Source organism: Pygocentrus nattereri, chromosome 7 (assembly GCF_015220715.1).
Source record: "Pygocentrus nattereri isolate fPygNat1 chromosome 7, fPygNat1.pri, whole genome shotgun sequence".
In the NCBI taxonomy this organism is placed as follows: domain Eukaryota; kingdom Metazoa; phylum Chordata; class Actinopteri; order Characiformes; family Serrasalmidae; genus Pygocentrus; species Pygocentrus nattereri.
Genome location: NC_051217.1, coordinates 6,723,564 through 6,736,718, shown reverse-complemented (window position 1 = coordinate 6,736,718; position 13,155 = coordinate 6,723,564).

Genomic DNA, 13,155 nt, shown 5'->3' with positions numbered 1-13,155 from the left:
TTGAAATACAAGACGTTCTACACATTTTTATGAGAACTTTATTCCTGATGTTCTACTGCATTGTCAGCTATTTTGGGATCACTCTACAGCATCATCATCATCATCATCTTTTTTTTTTCATTAATCTAGATATGCATCTATCTGCAACAACACTGAGTTACTGACATGGTAGTGTATCTTTATGTGAGTGTGTGATTCCAAAGGATGCAGCAAGCACAAAGAGGGAAATCATGTGTCAAACTGTGGGGAAGGGGCCACTTGTCTTTGAACGTACGTGTTCCCTCCTAAAGTAGGACACCCCCCCCCCGTTCCGTATGCCCCCTCATATAACTGCCCTGAAAAGTGAAGATCAAACACCCAGCCAGCTCAAATCGTGGTCGTTATCCATTTTACTGAGGGAAGACATGGGCAGAAGAGGAATGAGCATCTGGTTACACAGAGAGAGGAGGAATAAGCGGTAATGACATTCGTTTAGAGCATTCCATCTATTACTCTTACAGTTACTTTCCTATTCTCCTATTCTAGACTTTTTATGTGTTTTATAGAAAGGAACAGAAAGAAATCATCGACCTACCCAATACCTCTGCAGCAAACTTTTTAAAAATATCATTTTGATCAAATTGGATTAACTTAATACAATAATTGTCACATGTGCAAAAGTTTTAACAATCTATTACATGACTCTCTATTTTGACCAATATCCCAGCTTGCAAAAACTTTTTGCTGCCGGCTAGGAGTCTTTCTATATTTTGCGTTATAAAATTTAACTCACAGTTTTCTTTGCCTGTCTCAAGTTCTACTCACAGATTTTCAAAGATGTGAGGGCCATTCTGAAATGGTTTACTTGTGTTTCTTGAAGTAGTTAATGGTGGATGCTGAGGTTTTTTGGAACATTGTCCTGTTTTCAGATTCAGTTTTTAGCATAACAAATTAGCACAACATAGCATAACCGATTCACTCCCATGCTTAACAGTTTGCAAGGTGTTCCTTTCATCAAATGTTGCTGCCTTTTTCTCCTGTCTATCTAATGTAATGCAATGGTGAGTATGAGGAATGAATAAATTTGTTTTGTGCTCACAGCCAATGTGATGCCCAGTTCCTTCTCACTATAACGGAGACAGCTGCAGATCACACACACACTCCCTTTGGAGAGCTGACAGCTGCAAGTAGTTTCAGAAAGGCCTTTCAGCCACTTTTGGCCTTACTTTGGGTCTTCTTTTGCATTGTGGAATGGTTTCATAGCAAAGACTCAAAAACATGCAACCAGAATAAATGTGGCTGTTGTCACACCATCATTTTGTGATTTAATATATTACAGCTGGTACCGTCAGTAAACGGAGCAAAGCATATAGACCACTGTACTCTTATCCTGTGGTCCACAGCAGTTGTGTTAAAAAATGCGGCTGCACAGTGTGTGGAGCGAGGCAGAAATTCCTTTGATGTGAGGCAGCGTTCTTGCGCGACTCTGCTTTTGGAGGCGTTCTGCTACAGTCACATGCTTCAGACCTGCTGGAGCTGGGGCTGATCTCTAATCTCACACAGATGGGAGTGGGAGTGCACTGCATGGTGGGACTGGCCTTCAAAACCTATGATGGTAATGGTGAATCTGATGTGTTTTGTAGTGTATATGTAAGTTAAGGAAGATCTAGACATGAAGATGTGCTCCATGGCTTTCCCTAAATGCCAGTAACCCGGTTCTGCTGCTCAGTACAGCATGCAGCATCTGCTGAGCAAAAGTGGTCCACATGCCCTTGAGCGCTGGCCTAAGGTGTGAGGAATACATGTGGTTGTAATTAGTAGCTTTTGTAGTTAAAGAATACCTAGGCTTGTCCCATGATCTCTGTCTGTCTGTGCTTGGTGTGTACATATACCTAGGCCCATATTTCACTATGCTACTCACTAGGAGCCAGAACTGACTCCAGAATCTCCAATTGTCACTCCTGTTTGATGCCAGCACATAAATCAAACATGGCATCTCCTCACCTGCCATCCAGCCTGTAAGACCACCATGAAGCCATCTGCATGCTCCCTTTACCCCCCTGCTTTGCCACAGGCCTCAGTAAAATGTTCCTTTCACCCTCCTTAGAAGACTCACCAGGGGCGCTTTTAAAGAGCTTGTGGGTCTCGGGGCTACAGGTGGTCATGGGCCCAGTGGGTCTAGTTAAAATATATAAAATCAGTATAATACAACACACACTCCAACCCCCCAACCCCCACCCCCGACTTTACACCAGATTTAGTTAGCATGGAAAGAGATAATCACGTTGCTAACAATCAACAGAACCAAAACGCAGACATACACCGAACTACACAGCATCCAAAGACTCGAGTCCTTTGTTTTAAATGTCATCATATCCCTATTACTTAAATCTTAAACCCAGAACCAGACCTCTAAAAGCCAAAGACAGTCAAGGCTGGAACATGACACTGAGAAGGCAACTATTGTCACATAAGCTACTGTTACTAGCCTATCGCATCTCACCTCATGAATTTCAGCTTGAAAACAGCTGGTTAGTGAAGAGTTAATTAACTGATACCAAATGTGATAAATCAATACAGTAAGATATAAAATATGAACTTAGCCTCAACTTGAGATGAACTTGACCTTGTGCAATGTGTGCACTCTGTCCACTCTGCTGTGATGGTTCTCCATTACTGTGTAGTAGTGTTTACTGAGTAAAACCATTGCCATCCCCAGAACCCCCTACGTAGGAGTAAATGATCTCATTAGCCCCTAAAAACACTGCAGACCTGTTCAAATGGACCAATAAATAAACCTAACTTACTGTTCTTTCTTTCCTATCCTTTTCTGGGCTGAAATGTCCCATTTCTTAAAATGTCATTCTCAATCGACATCATCCTTGAAGAATTCAGCAGGCAGTCTAATGTTTACATTGCATTGTGGTCATGGGAGCTAGTGAGTGATCTAGCTGTTGTTGACACCACAAAAATGTCATTATTTTGGGGAATTTTTAAAATAAATAAGTGTCCGCTTTTGTAAAATACTTCCTTTTCTTTTTAAGCATTTTATTTGAGCTCTGTGCTCTCACATACAGCTGCCAATCAGCATCAGAGCTGATGTTTTGAATAAATACAGCCAATCAATAGTCACGTCAACAGTGGCATGCGCATAAAGATAATTATTGGTGAATGTGTGTTGTTGGGCACAGGATAAATAAATAAATCACATTAAAAAAAATGAAATGGCTGGTCAGAGGCCTTGCATTATTTGGCCCTCCTGGGCTCCAGACCTCAGCTTGCTCACTTGGGGACTGGACATGGGTTTCTGTAAAGTTTCCATGATAGATGTACAAGGTGCTATGCAGATACATTTTAATATTAATTGGATTAGAAATTCTCAGAACAAGAATGGTGATCTAGGACCAGTTCATGCCTTTTACGTAGAATTGAAGAGGATTACATAGCATCTTAAGGCCTGATCTGAGATCAGTGCTGTTATTTTAAGGTGTTTATCTTCATATTTTAGATACGTTGAATTTTATGATTATAAATTTGGGTCATGGTGATAAAGGTAGTGTGACAGAATCGCAGACGAACGCAGATAAAATACAAATGTGATTTATTAGGAAACAAATCACCAGTGTCCAAAGGGTAAAGCAGCAACGTAGTCAATATCCAGGCCAGAGTCAAACACACAGATCAAAAAACACAAGCAGAGGTACCAAAAGGGAAAAGGCAAAAATCTAGGAGTCAAAGAACAGATCAAGAGATCAAAACATGAAAACAGTACATAGGAAGAACGCTTGGTAAGTCTCAATGAAACAATATTTCACAATGTAACTACCTAAAGCCTGGGCTTAAATTGTCTAACCTAATTTTCACCTGACTAGAATGCAGGTGATGGAACATCAATAACCAGGGGACTGAGATCTCTGATAGGTTCGCGGTGGAGAGTATGGAGTCATGTGAGACGTAGTCCATTTCCTGCATGGAAGGATCCGAATGCATGACAGGGAATCTTCTTTCATTAGCCGACAGTCCATGACTGAGGTCATGGACTGTCGGCACTGGGGATCGAACCGGCAACTTTCCGGTCACAGGGCCAGTTCCCTAACCTCCAGCCTACAACTGTTGATACTGTTCATCTCATAATATTTATATTTTTGAGCCAGTATCAGATAGATAGATAGCTAGATAGACAGACAGACAGATAGATATAAACTATTCTTAATTTAATCAAGTCCTTAACCCTAACAGCTTGTCTGCTATACATTCAGAGACTTTGGCTTTTTCACCTTTAAATCATTCAAATCTGCCCACCGCATAGTAAAATTTATCAACATGTGAAATTGGCTTTGTGTGTGCTACCATGTTTCCATTACTGTATTAAAGAAACAAGATGCTGCCTTTATTGTTGGATGGTCTGTAATAGTTTCATTCACACATTTGCACATGGAATTCAGATCACACAGGGCTTGTAACTACAGTAAAGACTTTTTATTGATTAGTTTAATCAGAATAATAATGAAAGGTGACTGATGGTGCATATGGTGTATGTGCATGTGCATTTCTTGACTTAAATCTTGACTTAAATGTTCTTTATATATGAAAATAACCAAGAAGACTAGATTAAAAGCAGAAATACACTTTTTTGTCTTGGGATTAAATGGTTACACTAAAAGCTTACTATTCAGTAACTACTGTTAAACTAATATGCAAGTTATGCAGCGAAGACAGTAACAAACTGAAGTATAGGTGCACATATGGGCCTTACAGTTTTAGCATTTAACCACATGTCCAACATATTGTGATTACATAACACATGCAGTAAAATTTTAAATGATGGCATGCGTGCCATTCTTCATAGCTAACTGATTTTTACAGGTGTCTAAGCTCTTAGTAAACACTTAGCCGTTATTAGCTGTTATTAGTGCTGTGTGTTTCTGAATGCTGTTCAGGGGAATAAATGATTGCACACGTTGTGAGTGTGTTTGGATGGGTGTGTGAGTTTATTATCTGGCTGATGGGTCTATTATAGTTCAGGAATAGTCTTATATGATCTATGTTTTGATAAAGGAAACAGAAGGCTTGGCGCCATCCAATTTGCTCTGGGGAGAGAGGAGAGATAAATCTGTAAGAGGGGATGTTCTTATGGTAATGGAAAAATGATGTGGGCCCACAATCTTTCACTCATTCATCTGTTCATTCATTCTCTCTCTCTCTGAACTTGAAAACATAAATGCTTTGATTTCTGCATGTTCAGAATAAGGATGTGGGCTGTATGGAATGTGGGTGTGTTTGTGTGTATGATATATGAAGAATTTCATTTATGGCGCACTCTCCTCCTGATCTTTTATTAACCCTTTGAACTCTAGGCTCATTTTTCATTTTTCATTTATTAAACTTAATACACAGTAACTGACTACATTTAATCTGGATGACATAATCTTATTAGACAATACTTGTAATCAGAGGATGATACTTTTGAAAACAGGCGTGATCAGATTACAGTTACTCTGTCACAGAGTACTGTTGTTTTAGGATCATATCCATGAATTAGTCTGCTTATGCTTCATTTATTGAGTGTTCCCATAAACAGCATTAGCCGTGTCACAGTGACTGATGATAATTATGTGTGAGTTTGGTAGAAAGAAGGAAGAGATTAAAAATGAAGGGGAGAGAGGCTATTAAAACTTTCTTTAGCAGAAACTTTGCCACTTTACCAACAGGAAACAAAATAAAACAGTTGGATCAGAAATGGTATAAGTTACCCAAAAGTGGTCAGTTTACCCTTTTTAAGTAGCGTACAACATGACATTTTTAGTCTGGTGATTTATAATCAGCACCTTAAATCTGTACTATGTAAGATTGGTTGGTGACACTGACTTTCAGTAGCATGTCAAAAACATGAGGGTTAGGCTTAGGTTTTGGGTTGAGGTTTAGGTTAGGGTTAGGATTAGGGTCAGTGTTAGGCTTAGGTTTTAGGTTGAGGTTTAGGTTAGGGTTAGGATTAGGGTTAGGGTTAGGCTTAGGTTTTGCGTAAGGTTGGGAAAGGTTAGGTTAACATATTAGCAATACATCTACTTAACATAAGTAATGTAGCAACAGTACATCTACAAGATATTTACTTGAGTGTATTTGTGTGCTCCACTACTGCTACTTCACTACTGACGTGTTACTGATCATCTGTTAAGAGTTTATTAATCATTTACAAGGGACCACTCCAAATAAAGTGTTACTAATTTGGTGATAAAATTCAAAGAAGTAGTATTACTGAATTACGAGGAAATAAATATGGTGTGTGTGCTGCTGTGAGTCCTGATAAACTTGAAGTAATCATTTAGAAGTCAGAGGTGTTGGGTCAGAAAAAGTTTTTGTCCAGCCTCAGAAAGAAGACGTGGCTCAATGTTTAGGCCTTAAATGCAAAATCAGCACTATACTGATGAAGATATGTTGACAATAGTAGATGATTCACTTAAATCCTTGGGAGACGTCCTTCACCAAGTTTTAACTGAGCTCTCTTTAAATGTGCTTGGAGGGGTCTGAAGCACCCCCAACGTTAATTTTCTTTGTTGCGTTGTGTGCAATTATACAATTCCACTAGATTTCCAAATCCCCAAAACTTACACAGTGGAGCTTTAAGTAATTTTCTCAACACTGTTAATACTTCATTCAGCACTTTAACTGTTCTGTACACTATAAATGCAAAAAGTTGACTTATTTTTAAGAAACTGATATTTTACCCAAAGAATTCTCAAAAAAATGTAACTATCCCACAGAATGTATGTACTACCTTTCTTTTAGAATTAACTATTTGCTGATTTAAAAAAACTATTAGTCTACTAAATCTTTTATAAATTTGCTAACTTAATTTACCTGAAAGTGGGGTGATCAGGTCACCAAACTTCTTTTTAATAAACTCAACAAAGTGCAATTTACAATGTGACCACTATAAAACTAATATGTTATGTATGTCGTTTTGAGTGTGAGGAACAGAAATCTGGACCTACTCTTGTTTTCCTTCTGTTCTAGAAATGTTTATGGTCATATATTAAGGTTATACTTTATCTAATGTACTGAAGTGTTTTAAGTTAAGTCTATCTTAGGATATATATACTTTCTTCTAGTAACTTCTCACAGCTTCAGTTCTCTGATATGTCCAGCTAGCCTGGGAATAGTTCTGTTGTGTTCAAATCAAAGCCTGTTTGTCCCTCTGGCTAGGCCAGTGAGTATGTGTCCCCTGAACAGCTCATTATACAAACCCCCCACAGCTGTCCCTATCACTCCTCATTAGGGCACTTTGCCCCCATCTGCCCCAATCAGGGCCACCTAGCCACCTCCAAATGCAGAGAGAATGAATGGAAAGTAGAGAATCTACTTCACTGAGAAATTACCCAGACTTTGGTTTGTCTCTAGTTTCAGTGGAGCCCTCAGGCTCATTCTCTCCTCAAGTCTTTTCTCCAAACTGCCTGGTGGCCTGATGTTGAAAAAGTGGCTATTTCCGCAATACAGAACTCCTTGACCCTTTAATGCTGAGGCTAAAAGCAGCTATTTCTATTATTTAACATACTCTTGCTCTTTATAACAACGTAATGTCTCAGTGCTGCTATTGCAGTTATTTTTAAATGCACAAAGCATGACCTAACAAAGCAAAATATGATGTTAGATATTAACGAGACATCCCAAAAGTCTCTGATAAGATATTAGGTATGATACAGTTAATCCCTCTACAGTACTTACAGTACTATATTCTGTATTTTCCCCCTATATATTCCCCACTGCACCCATCCCCTCTGTCAGACTCTTTCAACTCAGGTAGCTAGGCCAAATTCCACACGCTGACCCGTGTGAGCAAGGTCAAACAGAAAACATTTCAGCCGGCTGTTTCCATGGGGACTGCCCGGCTGGGAGTCTGCCCTTGAGGTCAATGTTAGGGGGGCCAGAGGAAGGGAGGGAGTTATAGAATGGCAGATGGATCAGAGATCCTATGGAGCTATTTAGCTGTGGTCAATCAACTGTTTCCAATTAAGGGCTTCAAAGGAGATGCTGTCCATATGAGTTTAAAGGAAAGGATGGTCGTGCCCCACTTTCCTTTCATTTCAGCCTCTTCGGATGGCAATAAGCACAGACAAAAATGCAAACTTCTGCTTGACATGTGAAAGGAATTTTCATGGTCAAGTTTGGACTTTTACAGTAACGGCTTATCCACTGTTAAACTGTCTACGGCAACAGGAAAGCATTTATAACTCATAGGCTGTAAGACTGAAGTTAGCTTTCAAAAGTCCAGAGTTATTATTCTCAAATTGCTATAATGTTCAAATGTAATTATGCAATAACCTGTTTAATCACATAGCAAGTAATGCAGAGGCAGGGCTAACATGAGGTGTTTGCCTGGGCCCCATTCTTGAGGGGGCCAGAAGAAATGCCCAAAAGTACAAAAATAATGAATTATAATAGAAAACAATCCTGGTTATTGGTAATATTACTAAGCAGCACATGGCTCAGAGGGTAGCGCTGTCGCAGCAAGATGGGCCCAGTTGGGTGACCAGGGTCCTCTCTGTGTGGAGTTTGCATGTTCTCCCATGTCTCCCATGTCTGCATGGATTTCCTCTGGGGCCTCTGGTTTCCTCCCACAGCCCAAAGACATGCAGTCAGAACAACTGGACATGCTAAATTGCCTGCTAGGTGTGAGTGTGGGTGTGTGAATGTATATGTCTGTGTCTCTGCCCTGCGAAAGACTGGTGACCTTTCCAGGATGTTTCCTGCCTTTCACCCAATGACTGCTAGGATAGGCTCTACCTCCTCCCGTGAGCTAAAAGGATAAGTGACTTAGAATGTGTGTGTGTGTGTGTGTGTATATGTGTCTACAGTGCTAAGTATAACAACATAAGCTGAACAGATTACTGAACAGATTTGAAATCCAGTGCAGAACATATGCTTGTGTAACAAGGAAACCAGGCTGTCAAAATACTCATGTGGACTACAAGATATGGTTAATCTCACATCAGTGGTCCTGCGGAGAAAAAATAAACAAGAAAGATTGCCCTTTAACTTAACTTTCACTCACTTTTTTTCTCTTTGACTCAACTGATAATTTCAGCTTCAGACACCAATGACCAAAAGGAAAGTCACTATCAAGACGGGGGAATAGAGAGAGTTCAGACAAGAAGATAACCACAAATAAAGTCAACTATGTGAGAAGGAGGATGATGACAGCTCAGAGGAAACAGACTCTGAAAACAAAATGAGAGACAGTCAGATGGTAGGCAACAACAAGGAAGATTAAAACATTGCAGTTAATTATCTGTTACCACATAGCGTATGGCATGTATTTGTAATTCTGTCAAAGTACACACTAGAAACTAGAAGACATTTGTATTGTTTTATGCATGTGTATAAGCTCTTATACACCCCCTCTCAAGTATTGTGCTGGTTGGGTCCACTACCAAGCTTTGCCCGCCACCCCTTGTGTAATTGCCTGGCTCCACCACTGAATTCATGCAATAAATTACATCTAGATTTACATTCTTTATTAGCAGCTTCAATGGCTTTTTTGTTTGTTTCAGCCTCAATGTTCTTTTCTGGTAAATAAGACTGTCCACACAACAGTAACTTTTCTTCATTTTTAACTCAAAATAAAGTGTATCTTCATTTTAATTTAACACATCCTCTACAAGGAGTTAAACATTTTGGAAAAAAAATAAACATAACATATTACACTTACAAAATCAACAATACATGTAATATAACCAGGGTGCTCACACTTTTGCATATGACTGTACTATGTCATGTTGTAGAGGCACATACAGTTTGTTGCAATAAAATGTATATAACTCCATAATGAACTGGAGGCAAAGATCTAAAGGGTTAATTGAAGACTAAGTGGTTCAAGGGGCCTTTTTCTTCTTTTAAAACCAGTACAGGATCTTCGTAGGACGGAAATGTGGGGGCAATTTGTTTGATCTCACATTCCGTGTTTTATCTGATAATAGATGGGGGCTCCTCCTCTCATGAGTGGCTGGATTATGGACTGCTGTGTGTGTGCTTGAGTGTATATATGTGTTTGTGGTAATGTGTGTAAAGGCAAGCGGCATATTTTGCTGTGTGAGTGCACGTGTTTTGACTGTGTGGGTTAAACAGAGTTCTAACATGCGTAATAGATGTCTGAAGAACTGTATGTTCATGCAGAAGGTTTACTACAATCAAAACAAAAAATTGGTATATAAACTTAATTCAGTTATGCCATACATTTATATTCATGTCAGTGTACACAGACTTTGTTAACATAAAGTTCACTGTTGATGGAACAAAATGCAACAGTTTTCATTCACTGAAATGCACTTTCATAAACTTTTGACCATATTATGTAAACTGGTCACTTAAAGATGCAATTTGTAAGATTTGTAGCTTAAAATATTCCAAAATTAAGTAAAATGTATTAACAGAATGTGAAGAAATAAAAGTTTTAATATGAATTAATTTCTTAATTAATTATTAATTTCTGTACCCTGTTGCAAAGATATCTACTGAAGTTAGCATGCTAGCCAGGTGGCCAAGGCCTGTCCTGTCTCATAATAATATTTTGTACCTCAAAAGGGAACAGTGCATCACTGCCATCTGTCCAACATGAGAGGATGAAGAAGTAGCACTGTGACAGGGGCATATTCTTTCCTCTTGTCAATCGTGATGAAAGTCCCGTCCCCGGTTAGACCATTTAAGAACAGGTAGCCTATGAAGAACAGTAAAGCCAACAGTGGCATCCTGCAATTGCCTGGCAATTGACCATCATCATTAATATTGGTGTTACTTTGCACAACTGAAGAGCTCTTGGCGAGTAAAGGAAGTTTGACGCTGAACTCGTAACATTTCTTCTAGACCGGTAAGAAGGGAGAGTAGTGACGAGGGAGGAGTAGGAATTGTGCGTTTCCTTGTTTCTTACGGGGAGGGATGCCACAACTTTCTGGTAATATGTTTGCCAACTATTGGTTTGGAGCATGGAGTATGTATTTTGACATTTTGTGTCATCTTATATATTTCTCCTTTAAGGACAGCACAATTCATTTATTTAATATCAGCATATTTTCAGTTTGTATGTCCAACAACCCAGTTGGTTGATTTTCTTGAGTGCAGTCATCCTCAGGTAAATAAGTCGTAGACCGTGTAACATACAGAACAGTGACAACAAGAGACAGAATGAAAGATAAATATGTTAAAAATATGAGCATTTGAAAACTGCATGGCTTGTGTCTGAGAAACTGCTTACAGTAGCCAAACCACAGCGCATCATTTACTTTCCAAGATTTATAGAGGGTGACTAGGTCATTCACCCTGCTTGTGTTATTCCAGGGGTAAGATTCCTATCACCACCCCTCAGATATTTTCCAATTTGGAAAGTCACTTATCTATGAAGGCTTCAGACAGGCCAGTAGACACAACACATTTCAAGCCACAGATGCTGGAAAAAGATATTGTATCTCATGGTGTAACATCATGCAAGGCATGGCTTGGATATTCTATATAAATGACTTGGCTTTGGGAAGCTGCAGTATCCTGTTTCATAACCCAGAATAAACAGGAAAGTGCAGGATGTGTGTAGTTGATATGTCACAGAGATCCCAGAGTGAGATCTGCCAAGGCTCCGTACTAGCGTTATAGCCTCCAGGCCTCTACACCACATTATTATGTAAATGAATCATTACACCATTCTTCTGTATGTATTAAGTAAGCGATAATATCAATTACCCCACACTCATTATGAAGTGGCATCTATGAAATTTTGCTTGTAAAAACATTATTATAGCCTTAATTAGCAAATCTGCAGATTATTTAGTTATATATGCAATTGAGAAAAGTCTCTGACTAACTGGGTGTTCACCTCATCTCACCACTAGATGGAGATCACTAAGAACTTTTCCACACTGAGCAAGACACTGAATTTTACCTGTGCTGTCAACAGGCACCAGATGTTTACCCTGTTTGCCCAGAGTGTCACTGGTCCATGAGCTGTTAAAGTCATAATGTGATTCCCTTCCTCAGTTTCTAAATAATACGCCCCAATTTTGCCTTCATTTAAAAGTAATGAAAAGGCCTAATCATAAAGAGCTTAATCTGTACAATCAGCAGCATGTTGCCTGGTTCTATGTAAACATTTTAATCAGTCTTGCCTCTCTCATCAGAACTGCTCCAAAGGTTTTATGGACTATGGAGGACATACTCTTCAATTCCTATAATACAGCTTGGCTTGACCATCATTTTAAGAGGTTTTAGGTTGTTTTTTTTAATCTGATATATTTAGTGTGTCCTGTACAGAACTGGGCAAAAACCAGAGGCCACCTTTAATTTAATTTACAGTCATTGGCCATTAAATATGAAAGTATTATTTTTCAGATTTTTTTTAGTTGTTTATATAATTATATGATTTGAAAATAATCCATTTGGATAATGAAGGGAAAAGTCAAAAGCAAATAATAATAAGTTTAAAACAGGAGTTTTCAAAACCGGTTCCAAAAATATGGTTCCAAAAATATTGAAAGACAGAGAAAATTGGACAATCTGTATCCAATAAGCTGCCCGATCCCATACTTAACTCTAATACATCTGACCCAGCCAATCAGAAACTTGGGAAAAGGGTGTTTACCCAGAGCAGATGTAGCAAATTGTGGTTGGAACTGGGCTCTGCAGGAAGGTAGCTCTCCAGGACCAGGGTTGGAGACTTAAAGCTTTCATCTTTCAGAGAGAAGGAGAAAATCAAGCTTCACTCTTGCTTTGGATCTGAAAAAAATCTACATATGTTTCTGTCCATCCTTCCACTGTGTGAAGACATTTCAACACTATGAGTCTGAAAGGACTGTCAAACTGTTACCGTCAAGAAGCTGTTACTAACAAAACTAAATGGATAAAAAAGAAAACAACTTGAAAATCAAACAGAGAAGCTGTTGGTGTTCTAAGAAACAATGCACTGACCAGCCCAGAATCCAGACCTTGAATGTGTTTGGGATTATTTGGATCATGAGAAGCATGAGATGCAATCAACATCTAAGACTAAACTTTTGATTCATGGAAAAATATTCCTTCCCATTTCTTTGAAAATCTGAAAGCAAGATTTCCAAAAAGAATGGAAGCTATAATAAAGGCAAAGGATGGACACACTAAATACTGAAAAACCTGATTTTATTTAGTTGCTGAGGCTTCTGT